General features: G+C 40.1%; 1 protein-coding gene across 2 annotated transcripts in view; it reads right to left on the bottom strand.

Annotated features, from left to right (window-relative positions):
* The window catches only part of LOC123873271 (lachesin-like), an 81,328-nt gene extending 59,377 nt beyond the window's left edge, over window positions 1-21,951 (bottom strand). The window contains exon 1 of one of the 2 annotated variants that reach the window (XM_045918061.1): window positions 21,725-21,951. The gene's annotated coding sequence lies outside the window, so the exon portion shown is untranslated. The remainder of the gene's footprint in view (window positions 1-21,724) is intronic. The other variant, XM_045918069.1, reaches the window with a different exon arrangement.
* Between the last annotated feature and the right edge of the window lie 2,701 nt (window positions 21,952-24,652).

The raw sequence follows: 24,652 nt of genomic DNA, 5'->3' as shown, positions 1-24,652 counted from the left end.
AAAAATCACTGACTAAACTGACTGACTGGACTGATTGGATAGTGTTGTATAATAAATAATGTTTCTTTATTGGTTTGTTTTGTCCATCTATCACGCTGCCATGGAACAACGGAATTTTTTGCTTGGATATACCCGAAGTGTGGCAATAGGTTACATTTTAACTTGGAAAATCACACAGTTCCCACGAGAATTTTAAACACCTAAATCCACGCGGACAAAGTCATATATGAGAGCAATGTTTAGTGCTGCGGTTTCATTTGATAATAATTAGACATTATAATGTCTAACTATATCATTAATTTACTACAATAGGTACTTACGCAAGTAATATTAACAAAATGATAATATGAATTTCAACTGCAACTTTTACGGAATGGATTTCGTGAGACACGATAACTACAGCTTTTAAATTAAATATTAGATAGATAGAATGTGCTTGGGAACTTTCATGTTTCCAAGCTTAGTGTTGAAATAGTTTACCCTGTGTTCGAAGTCATCCAGCGTTGGACTAAGTAAACCGCACACCGCGTACGTTAATGGAGATTAATTGTTGACGACAAAACGCTGTGTACACAATGGGTAAGCGAATAAGCGACTAATGAAGTCATAGCATTATATTCTCTGTACATACTAAAACCAACATAACGATGAACGTAATTTATATCAATTTAGTACGTAAACTTAATTAAGTTGACAATAACTTTGTTCTTAAATTGTACGGCTATTTTTAACAGCTTCCAAAACAGAAATTTATAAACGTATTCGTCACTTTTATTTTTATATTGCGTGATATTTAATACAAATAGGTAAGTATATTTTTAAAATGTGCATGATTTTTTCAATCAACTGAATACTTTTGAAGCCTTATTTTAATTTCATAAACAATTTTTTAGAAATCACTAAAATATGAACTGACATTTTATTTAGAACCCCGTTTATACTAAATGTAATGTACCTTCATTATTACCCGGATAAATAATTAATAATTATAATCTCGATGGTAGGATTAACATGCCTCCAACAACAAACATTTAAAAATTTATCGGCGATTCGCACTTAATTCGAAAAACGTCACGGCTTTGATCGTAATAAATGCGAAATTAATGCAAAGTGGCCGGTCATAAATCTCTGGAGTTTTCGCGGAATTAAACAAAAAATGAGTATTGCCAGTTTGATAAAACAAAAAGTTTGTTTTAGAAAGTCCCCTGAGTACAGCAACCGGCCGGCTAAACCGAGGCATCGTTCGGTGACTGTGCCCGTTTTTGTTCGGGACATTTTCAGCACAGCTTGTTTGGTAACACCAAAGTACAAAAGCATGTTTAGTTTACGCCTCTACATGGAAGCTGACCGCAAAGTCAAAAGGAATATTGGGCTTTCAAGTGTGTTGATTTCGGAAAGGAGGAGATCCATGGACAACTATTTTTTATGATGAACAATGTCGACAGTGGATGTATAGGAAATTAATATAATATTTGATAGCTGATTTTTTGTAATATAGCCAAATTATATATGTAATATTTGTAGCCAAATAAGATTCCAATTTGATTCAGTATTTTGATAGCGAGAACTAAATAACAAATGATTTTATATACTTTTAGGTATACTTAATACGTTTTGTATTTTGTCCCTATGGCTCTTTAGAGGGTTCTCTCCGTCACTCGCTCCATACAAACGTAGTTCCAATTTCATTTGAATATTAAGAAACCAAAGTCCATGAAATTTTGCAGACATATTTTAGAAACTAATATCTATGCCTGTGGTTTTCCAGATTTCTGTTAAAATATTCGGTTTTGAAGTTACGCGGTCTTTAAGATTCACATACAAATCTTTGAGCCCCTGTAATTTTAAAACTACATACATATTTTTAGAAAAATCTAAAACACCACAGGCACAGATATTAGTTTCGAGAATATATCTGCAAAATTTCATGGACTTTGGTTGCTTAATATTCAAATGAAATTGGAACTACGATTGTATGGAGTCAGTGACGAAGAGAGCCCTGTTAATAAATACATTAAAATAATAGTTGAGTTCATATTAAGGGAGGTATTAGATAACACAATTTTGCTTGTTCATTGTAATGATTTCAATACAAAGTGTTAATATGTTAGTTGGACATACTCAACAATAATAATATTTTTACCACCATCATCAAATTCAAAGATGAAATATATGGCTATTTAAATAAAGTGTAATAGTATTTTTTAGTTAAAAAATGGTTCTTGTTTTAAATGAAATTACTCGTTATTTATTATTATAATTTAGGCAAAATTTTATCGCTCGAAATGTATTAACTTGACTCGTTAGTAAATTCTTAAACTTGTCCTAATGTCTTAGAACTTGGGGTGCCAGCCAGGTAACCTCCCAGTGTGCCTGAGTGCTGCTGGTCCCTTTTGGATACGTCCGAGGGGAGGAGCAGTATTTGGGCCGGTGCGCCCCGGTAACATGGCTAACAATTTTCTGTTTGGGGATATTGTTAGCTATGGCTAATGACCTGGCAGGGGGGGAAGTCTCTCCACGTGTCCTTCTGACTAGCAGAGGGCACAGTGGACGAGACGTGAGGGTGGATTTGAGGGAGACATCCTCGTGGAGGGAGAGGCGAGTTCAGTGTGCACTTACCCTGCTTCTGAGAAGGCTGTGTGGGAACTAGTCCTGTGCGGCCCTCGCCACAAATCGTAATCCCGTAGGAGCGTCATGGTCATGTCTCACGACCTCATACTGGGACCGAGGGTTTTGGCTTGACCGCCCGGACTGCGAGGAATAAACCTCTATAAAAAATTATCCAAATCTCAAGTTTGGTGCGCGGCGAGGGGATGAATGGCTGATGGATTATGCTTCTATCCTCAGAGGGGGATCAGTTTTTAGCGCACCCCCAGCCAGAGTTTTCGTGGACCCTCTGGTTGGGTTACAAATTTACACCTTCTTGGGCAATGACGGCTCTGCCCCTGTTAAGTTGTAATTCCGTCGTACTCGTGGGATTTATTATGGATAAAAACACAAACAAACCTAAGATGAACGAAGTGGAGACGAAGGAGGTGGACATATCTGGGTCTGACTCAGACTCGGCGGCGAGCTTTATGAGCGTAGGTGCGGAAAGCACAATGAGCACTGCAAGAAAAAGGCCGCTTAGCGGAGAAGAGGTGGCGGTGGCACCCAAAGAAGGCCCTGCCAAACGCGGTCGAGGCAGGCCACCTACAAGTGGCAAATATGTAGGTCTGGCACAGGCTAAGAGGAGTTTAGAGGCTGCTAAGCGTGCCGCAGAGCAGGCAGAAATAGAAGCCACCGAAAACAAGGAGGTTGCCGAACTGACGGCAGAAATCTTTTGTGGGCGGGCACGTCAACTGTCGGAAACCTCTTCTGCGGCTTCGGACGGCATGGAAGTCGAGGGCTTGACGGGAATGGAACTGAATAGCAGGGTCCATTCGGCCGTCAATACTATCAAAACAGTGGCAAAAGCCTCCAAGGGCCTTAAAGGCACGAACCAGAAAGCCCTTCAAAATGCGGCAGCAGCGATTGAGGAAGCCGCGGAGGTACTGCTGAGGCGTACCTCAACGGATGAAGTCAAACGTCTGCAGGCTGAGAATGCTAAGCTTACAAAGGAAATGGCGGAGCTTCGGTTCGAACAGGAGAAGTTACGGGCAGACCTACAAAAGATCCGTCAGGGGAAGAGGGAGAAGGAGGGTTCTTCTAAGCCCGCACAAGAGGAGTACCAATCGGAGCAGTTTCGCCTGCTCCTAAAAGAAGTATCGAGCCTGTCTGCTCGCTTCTCAGTGATTGAGGGCCGGGTTTTGCGCCCACCATTGGCCGCGGACAGAGGAGTAGCAGGGAATGCGACGTCTTCTTTTGCGGAAATGGCTGCAAAGCCGAGTAAGTCGGCTACACAAAGTCGGAAGGCGGCGCAGAAGTCCTCCAGCCAGCCTAGTCAGAAGACACCCGAGACTGCCACTTCAGGGAAGGGAAAAGGCAAGGGGAAGGCCTCTGCTGCCACGCCAGCACCTGATGCAGAGCAGCCCTCCACCTCCCATGGAGGATGCAGTGCCCCCTCTGATGCAGAACATCAGAGTCACTCAAACACACCGCCTAACGGTGGTCAATGGCAGACCGCGGGAGCCAAAAAGGAGGCCAAAAAGGCCAAAACAAAGGCCAACAAGGCGGCAAAACAGGCGGCCCAAAAAACCGCCAAGCAGCAGGCACGGCTCCGCACCCCTAGGTCTGCGGCTGTCGTGTTAACGCTGCGGCCCGACGTCAAGGAGAAGGGCCTCACGTACGCTACGGTCCTTGCTAAGGCGAAGGCAGAGATCGAACTCGGTGAGCTTGGCATTGCGGGTGTCCGGTGTAAAACCACTGTGACTGGTGCCCGCATGCTGGAAGTTGCGGGTGCCAGCAGCGGTCCACAGGCCGACGCTCTCGCTGAAAAGTTGAAGGCGTCTTTGGAGCCTATGGGAGTCAAGGTGTCTAGGCCCACCAAAAACGCCGAATTACGCATTTTGGGCCTAGATGACTCAGTAAGCACTGAGGAGTTGGAGGCTACCATCGCCAGGGTAGGAGACTGTTCTCCGGCCCAAGTGAAGTCAAGTCCAATTTCGTCGGGCTTCAATGGACTGGGAACAGCAGTCGTCAGCTGTCCAGTAGCGGCAGCCAAGAAACTCGCTGAGGGTGGCCGACTCCTAGTGGGCTGGGTGTTGGCACAGGTCAAGATCTTGCAGCCCAGGACCATGAGGTGCTACCGATGTCTCGTGGAGGGGCATGTCGGGGCCCAATGTTCCTCGGAGATAGACCGCAGTAACCTTTGTTACCGCTGTGGCAAGCCAGGGCACAAGGCAGGGTCATGCGAGGCCACGCCGCATTGCATGTTGTGTGCGGCGGCAGACAAGCCGGCGAATCACCGGGTAGGCACAAAAACCTGTACCGCGCCCAAACAGAAAGGCAAAGACAAACCTGGGGTTAACCCTTCACAATCCCGGGCTCAGGAGGGAGAGAGTATGGAAACTTAATAATGGGCCCACATCTCCGCCTCCTCCAAGCGAATATCAACCACTGTGCCAGAGCTCAGGACTTGCTCCTCCAGAGCATGGCGCAGTGGTCAATCAATATCGCGGCGGTCGCTGAACCGTATTTTGTCCCTCAGAGGGATGACTGGGTGGAGGATTTGTCGGGCACAGTGGCCTTGATTTTGCGGACTACCATTGAATCTCCGTCCTTTGAAAGTGTCGTTCGGGATCGGGGCTTCGTAGTGGCGAAGATAGGTGGATTTGTGGTCGCAGGAGTATACTTTTCACCCAACAGCACTCTCGCCAACTTTGAGGACTTACTTGGGAATTTGGGCGTCGTCGTTGGTCGAAGCCGTCCTAGTCCTGTGCTTGTTCTTGGAGACTTCAATGCCAAATCTGCGGCTTGGGGCTCCTCAACGACAAATGCGCGGGGAAGAGTACTAGAGGAGTGGGCTGTTGAGCAAGGCCTGCTTCTCCTGAACCGAGGTTCTGCTCACACGTGCGTGAGACAGCGGGGCGGGTCTATAGTGGATATTTCGTTTGCTAGCCCTGCTGTAGCAAGTCGTGTGCAGGGTTGGCGTGTCATGGAGGAGGTGGAGACACTATCGGACCATAGATACATTCGATTCGATATCTCCCCTTCGGCTTTGGACGTTCATGTACGCACCGCCTCGGGAGGGGGCGGCCCGCGTTGGGCATTGAAACGCCTAAATAAAGAGGTACTCCTGGAAGCCTCTATCGTACAGGCATGGGTCTCTGCACCAGTTAGGCCAGTCAGTGTTGACGAGGAGGCAGAGTGGTTCCGAGAGGCGCTGTCACAGATTTGCGATGCGGCGATGCCGCGTATCAAGCACATTCCTGCCAGACGTCAGGTATACTGGTGGTCGCAAGATATCGCGAACTTGCGTGCCGCATGCGTTGAAGCAAGGCGCCGGTACCAAAGGCACCGCAGGAGGCGTCGCCAAACTCAGCTTGGGCCGGCTATAGAGGCGGAGCTATATGAAGCATATAAAATGGCAAAACGGGCCCTTCAGGCAGCTATTAAATCAGCCAAAATCAAGGCCCGTGAGGAGATGCTGGAGACTCTGGACACTGATCCATGGGGGCGCCCTTACCTCATGGTAAGAGGCAAACTTCGCCCTTCGGCGCCTCCGCTGACCCAGAGTCTTGATCCGCAGCTCCTGGAGGACGTGGTCTGCTCCCTGTTTCCATCTAGAGAGGAACACAACCCGCCACCGATGGCTCCGCCTTTTGCATTGCCTGACGCGGGCAACGACGATGACGTGCACGAAGTGACCCCGGAAGAATTGAGAGCAGTGTTGCGGAGACTTCAGGCCAAAAACACCGCCCCAGGACTCGATGGCATACCTGGCCGTGCCCTGGTCCTGGCCTCAAAGGCTCTTGAGCCTCGATTGTTAAGTCTCTTTAGCGCGTGCTTGGAGCGGGGCCAGTTTCCACTTAGTTGGAAGGTCGGAAAGCTGGTCTTGCTGAAGAAAAAGGGGCGCCCGGCAGATACTCCGTCTGCATATCGGCCCATTGTGCTGTTGAACGAGATGGCAAAACTCTTCGAGAGAATTGTAGCGGATCGCCTCGTCCAGCACTTGGCGAGTGTGGGGCCGGACCTGGCGGACAATCAGTTTGGTTTTCGCCGGGGGCGCTCCACAGTGGACGCAATCATGCGCGTGAGAACCTTGGCGGAGGAAGCAGTTTTCCGGGGCGAGGTGGTGTTGGCGGTTTCTCTCGACATCGCGAACGCCTTCAACACCTTACCCTGGAGCTGTATCAGGGAGGCGCTTGTTTACCATCGCGTACCAAACAACCTCCGTCTTGTGGTTGGGGCTTATCTGGCGGATAGGGCGGTCATGTACCCGGGTCGGAATGGCTGGGGTCGGCGAGAGTGCTTGTGCGGTGTTCCGCAGGGGTCTGTCTTGGGACCACTCCTGTGGAACATTGGTTACGACTGGGTGCTGCGCGGGGCACTCCTGCCCGGCGTCGGTGTCACTTGCTACGCTGACGACACGCTGGTTACGGCGTGTGGCGAGACACACCGGCAGGCGACATTGTTGGCAACCGCTGGGGTTGCACAGGTCGTAGGGAGGATCCGGCGCCTGGGTCTCGAGGTGGCGCTTAACAAGTCGGAGGCGATGTTCTTTCATGGCCCTCGACGCGCGCCACCTTCGGGATCCCACATCATCGTGGGTGGCGTTCGCATCGACGTCGAGTCAACAATGAAGTATCTGGGACTCATCCTCGACGGCCGGTGGAATTTTGGGCCACATTTCAGGCACCTTCTACCCAAATTGATGGGAGCTGCGGGAGCGCTTGCTCGGTTGCTGCCCAATCTCGGTGGTCCAGACGCCTCCTGTCGGAAGCTCTACACTGGGATCGTGCGTTCAATGGCCCTTTATGGGGCTCCTGTGTGGGCGGAAGCTCTGACGGACCGCAACGTCGCAATATTGCGGAGACCGCAAAGATCGATGGCCGTCAGGGTAATAAGGGGGTACCGCACGATCTCCTTCGAGGCGGCGAGCCTCCTTGCCGGATGTCCACCCTGGGATCTTGAGGCAAAATCTCTCGCCTCCTTGTACCAGTGGAATAAGGAGGTGCGCGGGCGGGGTGAGTTACCGATGCCCCAAGAATATGCGCGGCATCGCTCCCAGCTCCGAGGGGTCTTATTAGTGGAATGGAGGGAGCGGTTGGATAATCCCAGCGCAGGGCATGCCACGATAGCGGCGGTAAGGCCTGTCATGGAGGATTGGCTGGGGCGCCAACATGGCGTCCTAACCTTCCGGCTGACGCAGATACTTACCGGACATGGTTGTTTCGGTAGGTATCTGCATCGCATAGGTCGGGAGCAATCGCCCGATTGCCACCACTGTGAGGACCGCCTTGAGGACACGGCGCAGCACACCCTGGAGGAGTGCCAAGCTTGGGCAGAACAGCGCCGTACACTCGATGCGGCAGTTGGTGTTGGTGGTCTCTCGCTCCCAAACATCGTGCAAGCGATGGTTCGGAGTGAAACAGCGTGGAGTGCCGCTGCCTCCTTTTGCGAGGAGGTGATGTCTGCAAAAGAGGCGGCGGAACGTGAGAGGGAAATTTTGATTGTGGATCCCTCTCGCAGGAGACGCAGCGGGCGCCGAAGGGCGAATGATGACCTCCGGCCTCCATGAGTTGCCGACCTGCGGTTGACGGGCGTAAGGGGCGTTCGTCAGCCGATACATAATCCAGGTCAGGAGGTAGCGCGCCGTGTTCCGGGTGCGCTTCTGAGACGGAGCTGGTAGCAGCCAGCCTAGCGAAGGGACCCGTCCGCTTGGCGGCGGGTCAAGTCCTGGCGGGAGTGCGGTGAATACTACATTAGTGATACCCGCGCAACCGCCAGTCCGTTGAGGAACAAACACAGGTTTTAGTGGGTGCAAGCCCCACATAACCCCTCCGTTTCCCCTGACGGAAGGGTATGCGTTAGGCATTTCCTGTGTATAAAAAAAAAAAAAAAAAAAAAAAAAAAAAAAAATGTCTTAGAACTTGGGAAGGACTAATCATTTAGTAGATTTAGTCTCAATAGAACCTAACTAGGTATACTTTATCAAATATTATTGTTAGGAAGTATAGTTATGAATTTCATTAATTTTCCATTTCTTCCATTCCATCAGCCTGTATGCGTCCACGGCTGGAGCGTGCCACTAAACACGGTCTTCTGCCTTCCTCATCCACCCGCTCCCTGCCACCTTTTGCAGGTCAACGGTCCAGTGATATCATTAGTAACTTCACTAAAATCTTTATATGTATTTGTGAAAATTCTAAAATTCCAGTAGGTCTGTCCTGTAGCTCCAGTCAGTCTGATAAATAACTGAAACGCTCAGGTTCAGATCAGATGCTTAGTTTAAAGTTTATTTTTAATTAACTAACACAAATATCGCTAAATTTCATTTAGAATAATATTTTGACCGCGTAAAAGAGCTGTAGCTGATGTGATCAGGTTTCATCGATATTTAATTTTAGGCTACTGAATCAAATTAACCTAACAAAGTTTAGATACCCGTATTTTTACCAATATTCAAATTCCCAGTAAAACTTTAATGAAATAAAAATATAATTTTATAATAGAGATAGAGAATATAAAAAACGCATACTTTTGTAAAGTTATTTTTAAAAATTAATTATTTGAATTGTCAAAAAATGATACAAAAATATTATTTTGTCTAATGAAGGTAGGTATATTTTAATAAAACCGATATTTGGCTTATTGCTCATTCGATGTCATACGATCTATTGCTACCTAGAAGGTTACCTCGAGTGAATTAGTGAATACGGGTGTTTTGAAGGATTTTGGAAACTCAGAAAAAGATTTTTATTTTATTTTATTGAGAATTAAGTTAATTAGTTCTACAAGTAAACATTAGTTTTAATGCTTTGAAGTTTCCAGCAGAGTGAGAAGCTTGCAATATCAAAGAAGCAAAGTTTTTATAGCACAAGTTTTCATATTACATGCGAAGTTTAAACTCATGCATCCATGTGAATACGAATGGTGTTTTTCAATCTATGTGTAAGTAAGCCCTTTTAAATGTATTGTCTGAGTGTGGGTACTTGTTTATAATAAGTGCGCCGTATTCTAGGGCCATTTGCCCTGCTATAAACATGAATGGCGCCAAAACGTCTCTCTTATCTCGGGCATTCTGTGAGGGGCGGAAGAGGGGCCCTAAAGGCACCGCTCAGATTCTCAAGTATGGCCCTAAAGGTTCTTGAAATAAGAAACCCGGAGATCCTTTGGCGAAAGCACTATACGTTCTTAGACCAAATGGATTGTAAAGGAACTCGCAAGCGATTGTGATATTGATTTTTATTTAGCTGATAGCACAGGACCTTAGGACGGGGTTAATCCCGATATCTTTGCCAGCTTTAAGACAATGGAGTTATGGAGTAAATATAGTTATATTATATTGTTATTCATAGGTACGCCTTAATAGTGTAAATGCAAAAGTTTGTTTGCCTATCAGCGACCTTTTCGCGGCCCATTCGCTAAGCCGATTTTAACGTGGTAGGTATAGAGATAGCTTGTATCCCTTAGGTGGATATAGGCTTATTTTTTAACCGACTTCAAAAAAGGAGAAGGTTCTCAATTCATCAGATTTTTTTTAACTCGGAAAATCAAAGAGAGATTTTAAAAATCAAAATCCACGCGGATGAAGTCGTTAGCATCATCAAATAAACAAATAATTTGTTACACTTTGAACTATTAATTTGACTGTGTTAAAACCTAATACCCAGTTACAATAAAGCACTTAAATAGTTCAAAGGTCGAGTTATATTTACGGATCGATAAATTTAATTACAGTGTTTTGGTATTGACGCATTGCTTTTGTGTACAGATTTCTGTCCATTTTGACATTGTGCTGTTAGAAATGTTGGCCTAACAATGGCCCGGAATTATCAACATTTTACTGTTCAGTGTAGTCTGAAACGGAAACCCCTGTGGAGTATGACCGGAGGAGATAGTGTTGGTATTGAACTCCGGTATTCTTATTGTATTACCTCCAATAAAAATAACTCTTAAGATGCCATGACTATTTTTGATTAGCCTTCTCTACAATTTGCTCTAGTATGTTGTGAGATTTGATGGGTGAAAAAGCAATACATTTGCAACGAGAACAAAGACGCGGGCAACTGCTGGTTATCATCATTATGATTGACTCATTACCGGCTCACTACTGAGTACGGGTCTTCTCTCAGAATGAGAAGGGCTTGGCCATATTTTACAGCGCGCTGGCCAACTGCGAATTGGCGGGCTTCATAATATATCTTTGAAAATATTATGGAGAACGCTTAGAAATGCAGGTTCCTCACGATGCATTCTTTCACCGTTAAAGCAAGTGATATTTAAACCCCTCGAAAGTCTCAACCACCATAGGCTGTCACTGCTTTTTACTGTATCGCTATTCGCTAGTTATATAATAACAAGTGTAAATTAAAAATTTATAACACCCCCGACAAGTGAAGGTTACAGTAACTAGAAAAGAGCTGATAACTTTCAAACTGCTGAACCGATTTTCTAGGATTCAGCTAAGAACACTCTCAATCAAGCCACCTTTCAAACAAAAAAAAAACTAAATTAAAATCGGTTCATTAATTTCGGAGCTACCAAGCCACAGACAGATACACAGATACACACGTCAAAATTATAATACCCCTCTTTTTGGGTCGGGGGTTAAAAATCAATTATCATCAAAAGCTAAAGAGAAAATGCATTACTATACAAAGCATGAAATTTCAATTTCGAACAAGCACAGAGAGATAGCTTATCTCAGTCTACATTCTCATGTGGCTACATATTCATGGAGGAGCTCGTCGCTGAAGATAAGTCCCAGAATTCGTCACCAGTTTCACTTGAGACAAGTTACTCACTCATGAATATTAAGCGGATAATGCAGTTATAATACGCCGAGCTCAATGTTAATGTCGCATTTAATTATACGTGCTCGGTAATTCGTCGGATCTTTACTGTCAAGCACTCGGGAGCATTTGGCGGGGAGATTTGCATTTTATCATCTATTGCTCTATTGGCGCGGATCTTTATGTTAAACTGGCCGATGCCCGCAACTTCGCCCGCGTGGATTTAGGTTTTTTGAAATCCCGTGGGAACTCTTTGATTTTCCGGGATAAAAAGTAGCCTATGTGCTAATCCAGGATATTATCTATCTCCATTCCAAATTTCAGCCAAATCCGTTCAGTAGTTTTTGCGTGAAGGAGTAACAAACATACACACACACATACACACACACACACAACGGCTTCGTCCGCAAGGATAGACCTACCAAGGTTTTTAAAAATCTAAAAAGTACCTAGTTTGTGTATTAATTCAGGGTATCTATAAGTTATCTCCATTTCTTTCAGTCAATTTTGTTCAGTCATTATGGTGTGAAAGTGCGCGACTTCGTTCACGTCGATTGAGGTTTTTGAAAATCCCGTGGGTACTCTCTAATTAATTTATTTCTAATTCATTCATTAATTTATAGCCCAAAATCTAATTTAAATTAAACAGCGACTATATTCATGTGGCGTTTTACGTGATTTTATAAGATTAAAAATTAAGAAGGAAGAAGAAAAAAGAAAATGCCTTCAGCACCTCATCCCATGTATAAAGCTTGACTAAGCCAAGGCCTACCTACCCTAGAGCTGTACCTACCATAAGTAGAGCTTTGTTTTGCAAAGAAGACATTCATTTAAAGCTGATAGCCTATACAACTAAGACTCAACATCGTCCTCAGAAATTCTTATGTTGCTCGGAAAAATAAAGACGCAAGTCATGCCGATTGTCGTGTTGGTTGGTTGGTTTAGTGACAGCACGTATTTACTGCCCCACTAGCCTTCAAGGCATCCGTGCCATCGCGGTCTACTTACCCTGTGTGATATTATATTTACTTACCCCATTTTTACTATACTTTTTGAATAAAAACGTCTTTAGATGTGACTTGAGATTAATTATTAAGATCTTTTTTGGACGAGAGTATCGTTTGACATATCCGTCGGAAATGCCGCCAAACAGAACAGCTGTTTTTAAATGAGATATTTTAATTTACTAAGTGGTTGTAGAACAAAAGTTTTATTTTTTTAGTTATGCTAAAACCCTTTTGTTGACTCATTTTCATAAATGGAATCCGGGATGCGTTTAGTTTTACTTCAACCGCGCGTAAATGTTACACGCACTATTTTTTTCTGCGCATTATAATTATATCATTTTACTAAAACTTACCTATGGCAACTATCTTTTTGTAAACCCCGCTTTAAATAAGCTACCATTTATACTTTTATTTTTGGCTTCATAGTAATAAATGAATTTGCGTACCTACTAGAAATCAAAATGAAAATTTTAAAACATTTTCCAATTTTTAACCAATTTACATATAAAGCTCCAATTAAATTGTACCAAAAAGTACACAGCTTAAAAGGGGATACGTATATGCTGGAAATAGTAACAGGCAGTTGGCAATCTAAATGCAATTCTGTTTAAAATTGCATGACAAGATGGACACGGAAATAACAGAGTGCCACCAGTTTTTTAGGTAATTTGAACGCACAGAATTTTTATTGTTTTCCGCTAAAATGTTATTTTTGTATAGTGCGTTGGAGAGTTTCAAAAGCTTTGAAAGTGTTGACAACAACTGTACTTACAAAGTTTTTAACTCTATCGAATGAACAATGCGTGAATGCTAAAGCAAAGAACGAACACATACATTTATTTTTATTATATACTAGCAACCCGCCCCGGCTTCTCGCGGGTAACTTATTACAATTTTCATAGACATCTATTTTTTTTTGAAAATAAAATTTAGCCTATGACACAGGAACAATGTAGCTTACTACTGGTGAAAGAATTTTTGAAATCGGTTCAGCAGTTCCAGAGATTACTTGCTACTTACAAACAAACTTACAAATACCTCTTTGTAATATTACTATAGAAAAAGAAAAGTCTCAACTCAACTGACTCATCAGTCATCAGTGTTGACTTTTCCTGCATGTTCAGCAGTGGGAGGGCGGGCGTTGCATATCGCATGCCGCATGTTGCACCATACAGATTTGTCTGGTTTAGCGCATTATAGCAAATTAAGCTGTTATTTCCATGTGAACTGTATGTTTTGGTTAAAAGTCATTGTCTTAAAAAGTAGCGCTGCTAAAAAGCAAGAAATATAATATTATTACAATACATAATAGATATAATGTCTAAAACACTAATATCTCAATTCTCGATATCACGATCAAGGGGAGTTTTAATAGGGGTGTTTGTTCCATATAAAGATCACCATTATCAGTGACGATCTTATTATGCCTAAGCTTTGCGTTGTTAAACCGTATTTTTATTGTTTCAACAAGATTCAAATCGTTTTTATGTGTGAATTTAAATTTCTGTTTTCCTGAGGGGTCGGGCTCGGTATAATAAGATGTTTTTATTACTTGGAGCTCGTCTAATAAGCGGACACTGGCTGTTTGCGAACAAACAATCTCATCCCATTTCGCAATTTTACACGTATATCCACCAGATGTCGTTAGAAAATTACGCGACTTACAATACTAGGCTAGTTGAAAAGTCTATTGTTTTTTGTGTCCCACATCAGTTGTGATTCATAGATCGACTAAAAGAAACAATGAGGCTTCCGTGGTTTACTACGGAACCCTTAAAAAAGGCGTTACTTGACTTGGATAGAAGTAATCAATACATAGGTAGGTATAATGCATTTCTGTAGGGCTGAATATTGTTATTAGATTTTAAAAATTCGAGTCCAACTGAATGTAATAAAAATTTAGTCTATATCAGACAAACCAATACCTACTATTTATTTTGTCTCTCAAAACCAAACAAATTATATAGCATGCTTAAAACTCTTTCATCATATATTATAAATTTTATGCATAAAAATTGACAACATATCCAAATTATATCCAAATAATAACTTTAATACACAATCCTATTCAAAAAATGATTGAAAGTAAAAAACAACAAATAAATTCTCCCGTTGAATTTAAATTGTTCAACAAAATTTCATTATAATAATGTGATAGCGCTTAGACAGACGCTATGAGACAACCTTCTGGGGATGTCACAATTGCGGATTTTGTTGTCCGGATCTTTTCCGTGGAACATTTTGAACCCGTTTTACATTTCGTTTCTCTGAGGGGCGATTTTGTTTATAAAATTTATGTTGCCTTATTTCACGTTTTATTATTGCTTTAACAAACATTGTTCTGTTTCGATTGTTTGATAAAAAAAAATTGAAAAAACATTAAATATTTAATATCTCCGCAGATAAAAGATCACACTATCACACTTCACACTAATATTATAAAGGAGAAAGTTTGTGTGTGTGTGTGTGTGTGTGTGTGTGTGTGTGTGTATGTGTGTTTGTTACTCCTTCACGCAAAAACTACTGGACGGATTGGGCTGAAATTTAGAATGGAGATAGATTATACCCTGGATTAGCACATAGGCTACTTTTTATCCCGGAAAATCAAAGAGTTCCCACGGGAATTTTAAAAAACCTACATCCACGCGAACGAAGTCGCAGGTATCAGCTAGTAAGATATAGATTATTAAGAAAAATACACCAAATGATTGTGGCGTGATCCACCTTATGCTGTCACATCCATAAATTACAGCGTGATCATGAACTGGATCATGAAGATAGGTACAATTCTGTCAAGTTAAAAAAAGAAGCAAATATAATAATGCACCAAAATTGGCCCAAAATCCGTACTTACTCCATACTATAAATGTCTGTCTATCTATCTATCTGCCTGTTAGCTTTTCCCACCCATCATTTTTTGACGAAACGTACTTACAGAGATAACCAGACCCATAAGTATACCTAACTGGTGATAATATCCTAATTTTTGTCCCGGAAAATCAAAAAGTTCCCACAAGGTTTTTAATAAAGCTGGATGAATTATGGGTATTAGCTATTTTATACAGAGGTAACTTGCATCCCACGAACAGGCTCGGAAAAACAGCGTTCTTGCGAAGTTTTCTAAAACCCACGCGGATGAAGTCGGGGCATCACTTAATATAATAAAAAAAAACTGAACTTCCCTACGCGTACAATTTCCATAAATAAACTTGAACTTCGGACCAACAAGTAAACACCGCAAATTCAAACAGAAAATAACAATTAAAATACAATTCAATTGCTTATTTATGATCAACGTGTAAAATTCATCGCCATTTCGGGCTTGTTAAAACGTATAACGAAAATTTCCCCGACCTCGGCGCTTATAAATATTAATATTTCCTATCTCAGCTGTTAATTATCCAGACAACTACGGATGAACTCCGCCCTGTATTCATTAGGCCAAACCTAATTAGCAGGCAAACTCGCGCGACTCGGCGTACTCTTTGACGAGACCTATTAGCATTATCTTGTTCGCTATTATGGCGCTGTTGTTTAGATATTCAGGGTGTTTATAAACAAATCTCAGGAGCCCAATGGCAAATGGACGGACTGAAATCTTAAAGGCCTGCCGATAAGGTTTAAAATTACCCAAATCATACTCTGTTGAAAGATGTTTTATGCAATTCGAAATAAAAGTTATGATAATAATTATATTATTTATTTTTTACTTTTACGGGATAAAAGTACGGGATAAAAGTAGTACATTAGAAGTACCTATCACACAAGCTAAACTCTGTACAAAATGCAATATGCCCGCATACCTATACCATAACCATAACATAACTACTTATAACCTTAATACCATTTCTTCGGTGTGGATTTAGGTTTCTAAAAATTTCGTGGAAACTTTTTGATTTTCTGGCACTTCTTTCAAAAATAATCTTTTAAAAGAAAGAAAAGAGTTTATTTTTTCGAAATTGTGCTACATATATATATATTATGTTTCTTGGATGCAAATGTTAAAATCGACTAAACGGATGAGGCATGAAAAGGTAACAATACTTTCCCATTTATATGTATTTTCGCATTTATAATATTATTAGTATCGACTATATTATTGAAATTAGAAAAATGTTTAATGTGGATGTTTTGCCTTTGCTACGACATATTTTACATAGGTTATTAACAAAACATTTTACCAATTTTTCATAAAAAAAATCAAATTGATAAATTAATAAAGGCATAACCATGCAATTAAAATTTTTCGCAGCATGTTTTGTAAATACTCGATCATGCACCATATAAAACCAACATGAAAGTAATTAAAGCCTATCAGCTACCAGTGAATATTTCGAGACAATGAAGTTTTTTATTTTAATACATACATTGATAACGTAATCATCATTGAAATGTGAACTGGAATGGCTTTTCAATACTCTATATCTATTATAGTCTGTAGTCTATAGGATCGCAGGGGACAGATAGGAGCATATTCGACTAAAGTAATCTGCCATTAGGGCAAAAAGCTCTCTTCGCTTATCTGCAACATCTGGATGATGTTTATATTTTGAGGGTCTACGACAACCTCTATAACGACTCAGCGCTTATCGTCGTCTGCATGTCTAGGTAATCTTCTACTTATCCGCACAAAACAAAGTGAACCTTAATCCCTATACAGCAGAAACTACTTCAGCTTTTATTTTCACGTTTCTATCTGCATGGATTCGTCATGTCAGACAGGTAATAGATGTTAGGTGCCCGACCTTACGGTTTGTTTTTCCGTGACTAGGTGATTTTAGATAGAACTACGATAGTTTTTGAAAGAAAACCTAAAACTATGCGGTTAGAGTCCATTTTTATTTGAAAACAAAGGACGTTAAAGTGAATAGAAATATGTCAAACATGTCTCCATTTAATGCGGGACCCTGCGGGACATCTGCTTGAATTTAAAATTCCCATTCTATTGTGCAAAAATTTGCGTAATCACTGAAACTCTAAAATTAATTTAAAAATTAATTTAAGGAGATTTAACTGTGAAAGCTTTTAGTGTATCGGCATTCAAACACAAAACAGCTATTTCTGTACTTGATGAATATGGAGGTTATTATCGGATGAAAGATTCTACAGTCAATTCTGAGTTTAGCATACCGACAGTCATACTTATTTATGTATTACACTAAAATATCAATCTATTAACTTTCCAGGCGCATAACAATGTGCCGGATTCATTGATAAGCTGCGATAGGCAGATAAACGTATTTTACACCCAGTAATAAATAACTTGTTAACCAGTTAATAGAAACAATAAACATTTTAATGTTGTGTGACGAGGGAAATTAACGACTGCACATGGCGGGCGCCGCGGGTGTAATGAGTCAGCGATGTTCATCATTTGAAGTTTTGGCGGATTTATTTATTACTGGGGCTTCCCCACAGAGCATTATGGGGCCTTGAGCGAGAATGTGTGGTCATAAATTAAACGATAATAAGTTGAGACAACAGCGATGCCATTAATGACTAGATTGCTCTGCGGAATGGGGGTGCACTTAGTATATGAGATCGAGGAAACGTTGAAGGATTAGGTGTGACGGGACTAAGATGTTAAGACATCTACGCTGTTGTTAATCAACTTTATAGTATAAAATATACTAAGATGCTTTAATTTTGTACGACTTAACAATAACACTTCAGACAATTTTCCGTACCTAATAACATTTTAGATTTTTTTGACACCGTATAAATGGAATTGTTACATAGATATTTTATAATCATTCTGTTACAATGTTAGATATGCTATTCATGACTTTTTGAAGCAACTTGATTATGTAAGCGTACTCAAAACTAAATGTAAGTGATAAGAGATCTGCCAGCACAACAAGATGTCAATTTTAATTCCTAATCAGCACAAAAACTAACTAACGTCTTTTTGTATGGAACGCCATATCCGGCATATTAGGTAAATAGTAATTATATATCTATGTATTATTAAATAACATTTTGATCAGCGACTCAGATATCGACTGTTCGAATCGAATCTCGAATGGAATCGATTCTCTGAGTGTTGCCCGTTTATCTTTTAAACGCAACACAAAAAGTAAGAAAATTAAATCTCATAATATTTGAAATTAAAAAAATTATGCTTATCATATTGATTTATTTATTGTAATCATAAAAGTACCTAAGTAACTCGAAAAAAGCACCACATTAGATTTTCAGCAGAAAATCTTTGAATCTGTGCTAAAAATATTCACAGTCCAATAGCAAGTAATTACTTAACGAGTTTTCGTTCTGCAGAAACTTTGATAGCAGAGCTGCGAAGTCAAATCTTATTACAAGTAACTAATCCCGGATGAAAGGAAATGAGTGAAGTTATAAGAATTAAAGAGTTTCTCTCGAACAAATTTTAAAGAAGATGTTCTTATTTTTCTTTTACTAGGATTTTTTTTTATTTGTCGTCGTCGACAGATTGCTGTCTCTTAAAAGTTTCAGTCACTATTGTGAAGTTAGTGGCGAAACGTATTCGGATTTTAACCCTCGACCCAAAAAGAGGGGTGTTATAAGTTTGAGTGTGTATCTGTTGTATCTGTGTGTGGCATCCAAGCTCCTAATCTAATGAACCGATTTAATTTAGTTTTTTTTTGTTTGAAAGGGGGCTTGATCGAGAGTGTTCTTACCTATAATCACATCTGATGGAAAGTGATGATGTTGCCTGTATCGCCCAACTCTTGTTTACAGATAGAGCTTATATTTTTATTTATACTAAAGAGCATATTATATAATGCATCCACTAGGTAAATATCCTTTTCCAAAAGTATATTTCATTTTCTGTTATACAACGAATATAAACTCGACCGATTTGCATGAAATTCACAAAGCTACCTGGAGAAGGGTATAGCTTCTTATTCCGGGAATTGATAAGTTTCTATGGGTTTTAAAAAATACCTAAATCGTTGTAAGTAGTAGGAAACACCTAGTGCTAAATATAATATTATTATTTAATTAAAATTCCATTCCATTGTAATTTCCATTAAATTCAAAGTAGAGCTCAATGGAAATCGATACCGTCCGAAATTCTCAACTGATTTTCAATTTCATCCCAATTGAATTATTCAATCTAGGTTCAGTTAAAACCAACAGGAATTCGCATATTTTTACGCGCATATTGATTTCATGTTGATTTTACTTTCAAAGGTCCGTTAGAGGGTTATAAAATGTTTACTTTCGTATAAAAAATTTACGAACCGTTAGCAAACGTTTAATTGTTTCAACCATTGATGTGAAAACCACTTCAACTGTATCTATGTATCTGAGTAGGTATTGTAATATTTTATTGTTTTTTTTTTAGCTTAAAATTAAAAAATTAAAAAGTAATTATCATGGCATCAATCATCAGCAATCCCACCCCGGTTCACTATAACTGAACTCGGGTCTCCTCTCAGAATAAGAAGGGTTTGGCCATAGACCAAATTCAAGGGGCAAATTCCTGAAAGGCTGGCAACACATTGGCGGTTTCTCTAGTACTGCAATGTTCATGAGTGTTGGTAATCACTTAACATCAGGTGACCCGCTTGCTCGTTTGCTTGTTATTTTTATTTAAAAAAAAGACCACCAAGCTGGCCCATTGCGGGTTGGCAGACTTCACGCACCTTTGAGAACATAATGAAGAACTCTCAGGCATACAGGTTTCCTGACGATGTTTCCTAAAACCGTAAAAGCAAGTGATATTTATATGCTTAGTTACATATGGATGAAATATTCCGAAAAAAATGTTTATTATTATTATTAGTTATCATAGTGATCATGTATCAATCTTAACGCAGGTTTAATCATAGAAGTGTTTTTTATTTAGACTTTTAGAAAGCAAAAAATCTTGATAAACTAATCAGGTTTATATTAAGCTCAACGTATTTTACATATCAACTTAACTTCGTTTTAATTTAATTTATAATCTTTTTGGTAATTAAAAAAATTATGCTTATGTAATGTACACGTGTATTTTTTTTTCGTAACATAACATAAAGGTTTTATGTATTGCATCTAAGTAGGTATAACATTAATAAAAATTTATTTGAATTAAATAATAGAAATAGAAAATTGAACAAAAATGCTATTGATAATAATCTAGTGAATCTACTACTGGTTCGGAATGCCCCTGGGCAATGAGCTTAGTAATAAATAAGGAGAATGGGCGGCAAAATCAAAACCTCTTAAAAACACCACTATTGATCTACTAAGCCGTCTCCAAAAGCACAAAGAACTTCCTCGCCATTAAGACTAATTATTTTCCTTTTATCTTCGACGAACTGGTAACATAAAGTTATATAGACAAAAGACGTAGGTATTAGCTGAAAACAAAGCATCCCAAAAGAAAATTGGGATGTCCCGGCGAAGCTGTCATTGGAGTAATTTTCTTTGTAGTTCGGATTGTGTCCGTGCGACGATACGTATTTATTTTGTTTGAAAAAAAAAGGGAAATGGGCTTTACGCGAGCCAAAATCTAACTCAATACTCAAAAAACTACTGAAACAGGGCATGTTGTTTTAGGACTGAGACCAAGTTGCAATAAATAACATAATATAATATTACAAATGAATTGCGCTGGGTAAGCAACGTTAATCAGTAGGATTTGTGACTTTGGAGGTTTGTGAATTTATTCTTTACGGTTCTACCGTGTTTCAGAGAGAACGTTCAATATGGTGATTGAAGTTGTCTTCTTAGTCGAGTTGTATGAAGGAAGATCCTGGGAGTTCACCGCAACAATCTTACTATCCTAAGAATGACATTTATCTCAAACCATTGCTGGCTCACTATCGAGAACGGCTCGAGAAGAATGAGAAGTATTGAGAAGGGCTTAGGCCTTGTTGGCTAAGTGCGGTTACTTTATGCAGAACTCAAGTAAAAAGAAAGCAAAAGTAGGAAAATAAATTAATGAAATACTTTTTTTCATTTTATTTCATCCACTATCGTTTACTGTTTTCAAAATCCTAAAAAAATGAAAAACTATGGCCAAGACTTACCAAATGATCATTATGGATAGAAATAAAATGGCCGAATAGGATAATGTTTTGAGAATACATATTGAGAGTACAAGCATATCAAATACTAGGTCACTATTTTTGAAATTTTGTTACTACGAGTATATTATGGAAAAAAAATTTATTTATGTATATTAAACAGACTATCTGGATAAGCATTGTAATTTCATACTCATAAACCTTACCAAATTATCAGGGTGTATATAAAATTTATATTAATTATACTTAATTAAATACGACAGAAAGAAAATAATAAACAAATTATAGAAACTTAAAATAATAGAAAGTTGATATACAAATAAACTTTAAAAAAACTACTTACAAATTTTTCACTCAAAAAGTCCACATAATAAGCATTTCCAATGCATGCACTTAATTATCTTGTCAGTTAAAACTTTATCGAACCTAATCAGGATTCAAATATCGTAATTATTCATCTCATAGGTGAAAAGCATGTAGCCTCAAAACTTTTCGCGACCGCTACGCGTGCTACGAGTGCTACGAGGTACGGGTGATGTGCTACGTCGTAGCGTCCGCCCGGATCCGCGGGGCGCGTCGCACTGAGCTCTTGACAAGACAATCTTTCCCTGTACACAGGGCCCTCAACAGATAACAGCAACTTGTGAGCTCTCACGAGTGACGCTCGCGTTACGGGACCTTTGTTTTCCGGATGCTTTACAACTGGCTGCAACAGCTCTCGCCCTATATGAATTACGCAAGTGTATTTTAAAGTAGCTAAAATGTGTTTGTAAAGTACTCACATTGTTTTATGTTTTATTATAAGCATAAGATCAACTTTAATTACGAAAAGTTACCACGAACACGGCGGTGCATAGCCCGATGACCTGAAGAAGATGGCGGAAAGCGGTTGGATGAGGAAGACGGAGGACCGTGGTTGGCAGGGCATTCTTGTGAAGGCCTATGCCCAAAAATGGACGCATGCAGGCTAATGGAATGGAAAAAAAATGTATTTTAATTTCTACAAACCAAATAAATGTAGCATTCATCATCTACATATTTTTTTTAAGCTGTTATCTCATTCATGTCTAAAATAGTTAAATTTCTTCAATCATAACCATCGCCATCTCAACTCATCGCCGGCCTACTACTGAGCATGGGTCTCCTCTCAGAAATAGAAGGGTTTAGGCCACACATAAGGGTTCGTGACTCTTTCAATACTTATTAGGAAGTTTTGCTTTTTTTTTAAATTGTTTTCAATAATTGTGAAGCCCTTTTCATTAATTTTACCAATATTAAGTTTTAAAGCAATTTTCTGACAGGGTGCTGATTGCATAAAACCGTGCACAATTTTACGTGAATTGAAGTTTAATTTAAATATTATTACTTTTAGTGTGAATTATAATTAAGTTAAGGCCGCGGATACACCTGTAAGTTTTAATCGCGTAAGTAGATTACCTAAATAAACTTAGGATTTTACTAACGTAAAACACTTGTAGATCATTTACCTTAGTAAATCAATTGTTGTCAATTAATTACGTAAGTTACTTGCGTGAGTAAAACTTACAAGTGTAATTGCGGCCTAAGTGGGTAAGTATGTTAATTAAAGCTCGTCTCCTCGTTTCAAGTACTAACACTAACTTATAGTGCGCGACAGGTTGAGATGGCTACCCGCTGCTGTGAGCGCGGGTGACGTGCAGGTGTGCGGGGCGTCCCCCCGCCTCATACCCCGATTGCTATAATGCTATAAATATTTTTTATATATTAACTCAAAAGTCATCGAATTACTAAGGACACTTCATAGTCAAGGAATGAAAATGGAAAAATATGAAAGGATTCGTAATTCGCGTACCAATTTTTGTTCCAAAGCTTTTTCCTCTGAAATACGATTACTCTCCGCGAGCATGCATAAAAACAGGCAAATCACAAACAAGATAACATTCGCTAGGTCCTTCTCCGCGAGAATCTCATTTTCAATATGTTTTTATAACTTTCGGTGAGGAAATGAGGTGGCGCTCCCGGCGCTCAGCGCGGCGGCATTGTCATCATAAACCAACCGAGGCCTGCTTCATAAATCCCCTCCAAATGTACCTTTATACGCATTATGCCATAACATCGGAAATACTTTTTTGCTCCGACGCTTTTAAACCCAACAAATAAGTCGTATCTCTATCCGTTTATTGTTGCTTGCTTATCATATTATTACAGCGCTATATTATTTCAATATTTTACTTCTGGCAAACTTAAAGTGAAAATGTGGTAGCTCAACCCGCCTGAAGGTAACATGCGCTTGTGATACACAAAAATATCCAGTCAGCCCACATCACTCACGTTTCTAATCCGTACCGCTAGAATATGGAACGCCCTTCGTGCATCAGTTTTCCCTTCCACTTTTAATATGGGTACCTTCGAGTCAAGAATGATCTAAGGCAACTTCTAGGCAAGCACGCTCCATCTTAAGCAGTATTATTACTTGCTAGCAGGTCTGATTGCAGCCAAGCGCTAGTAAGTATGTAAATATGAAAAAAAAAACTTAAATGGACATAAATAAGTACACTGGAAGAGGTATGCCATACAAAATAACAGTTATTTTTTGAGTAAATTCGAAGCGCCCAACGGAGCGTCCCGGAAATTAAAATTGACACATTGTGTCAAATGGACTTCGTGTTGACGATATGTTAACAGATGTCTCATCAGTCATCACTAATATTTAATTCCGAGTACGCTCACCTTGGTGCCTTACAGTTTACACTTTCAGACATGGACCTTGGAGTTTAACTTTCATAAACACCTGTAAAGGTGCCAATAACTCGAGTAAAGTGGAATAAACTCGGATAAATGAAGTTACTTGTGACTAAAATAATAACATCAATAGCGCTAAACAACAATTTGCGAAATTTGTTTACAAAGTAAACGTTAGCTTTTGGCACCATTGCGCAGTCTTTTCTCGTTCAATTTTCGCCAGTCTCAACATAATAACCCCTTGTTGACACTGCCCCCGCACCGCCCCCGCACCGCCCCCGCACCGCCCCCGGCACTCCACAAGCAATAAGACAGTAATAAATGTTCAGATCCAAAGACAAGAATAAAAAGGAATATAATAAGTAGATATTGTGAATCGGTACTTGGGAGTTCGATATTGCTTCTCATGATCGAAGTTTGCGGACTTCATCCTTTTACTTTTACAAGTTGTTATGAGGACATTTTAAAGTGCATTCGATTTGAAAATTTTATAGTTTGTTTTAACGTATCAGACGAGAATCAACTCTTCTAATGATATTTTCATGAACCA

The sequence above is a fragment of the Maniola jurtina genome, chromosome 2, assembly GCF_905333055.1.
Source record: "Maniola jurtina chromosome 2, ilManJurt1.1, whole genome shotgun sequence".
NCBI lineage: Eukaryota > Metazoa > Arthropoda > Insecta > Lepidoptera > Nymphalidae > Maniola > Maniola jurtina.
The sequence above is the reverse complement of the archived record's forward strand: the minus strand, read 5'-3'. Positions and strand labels throughout refer to the sequence as shown.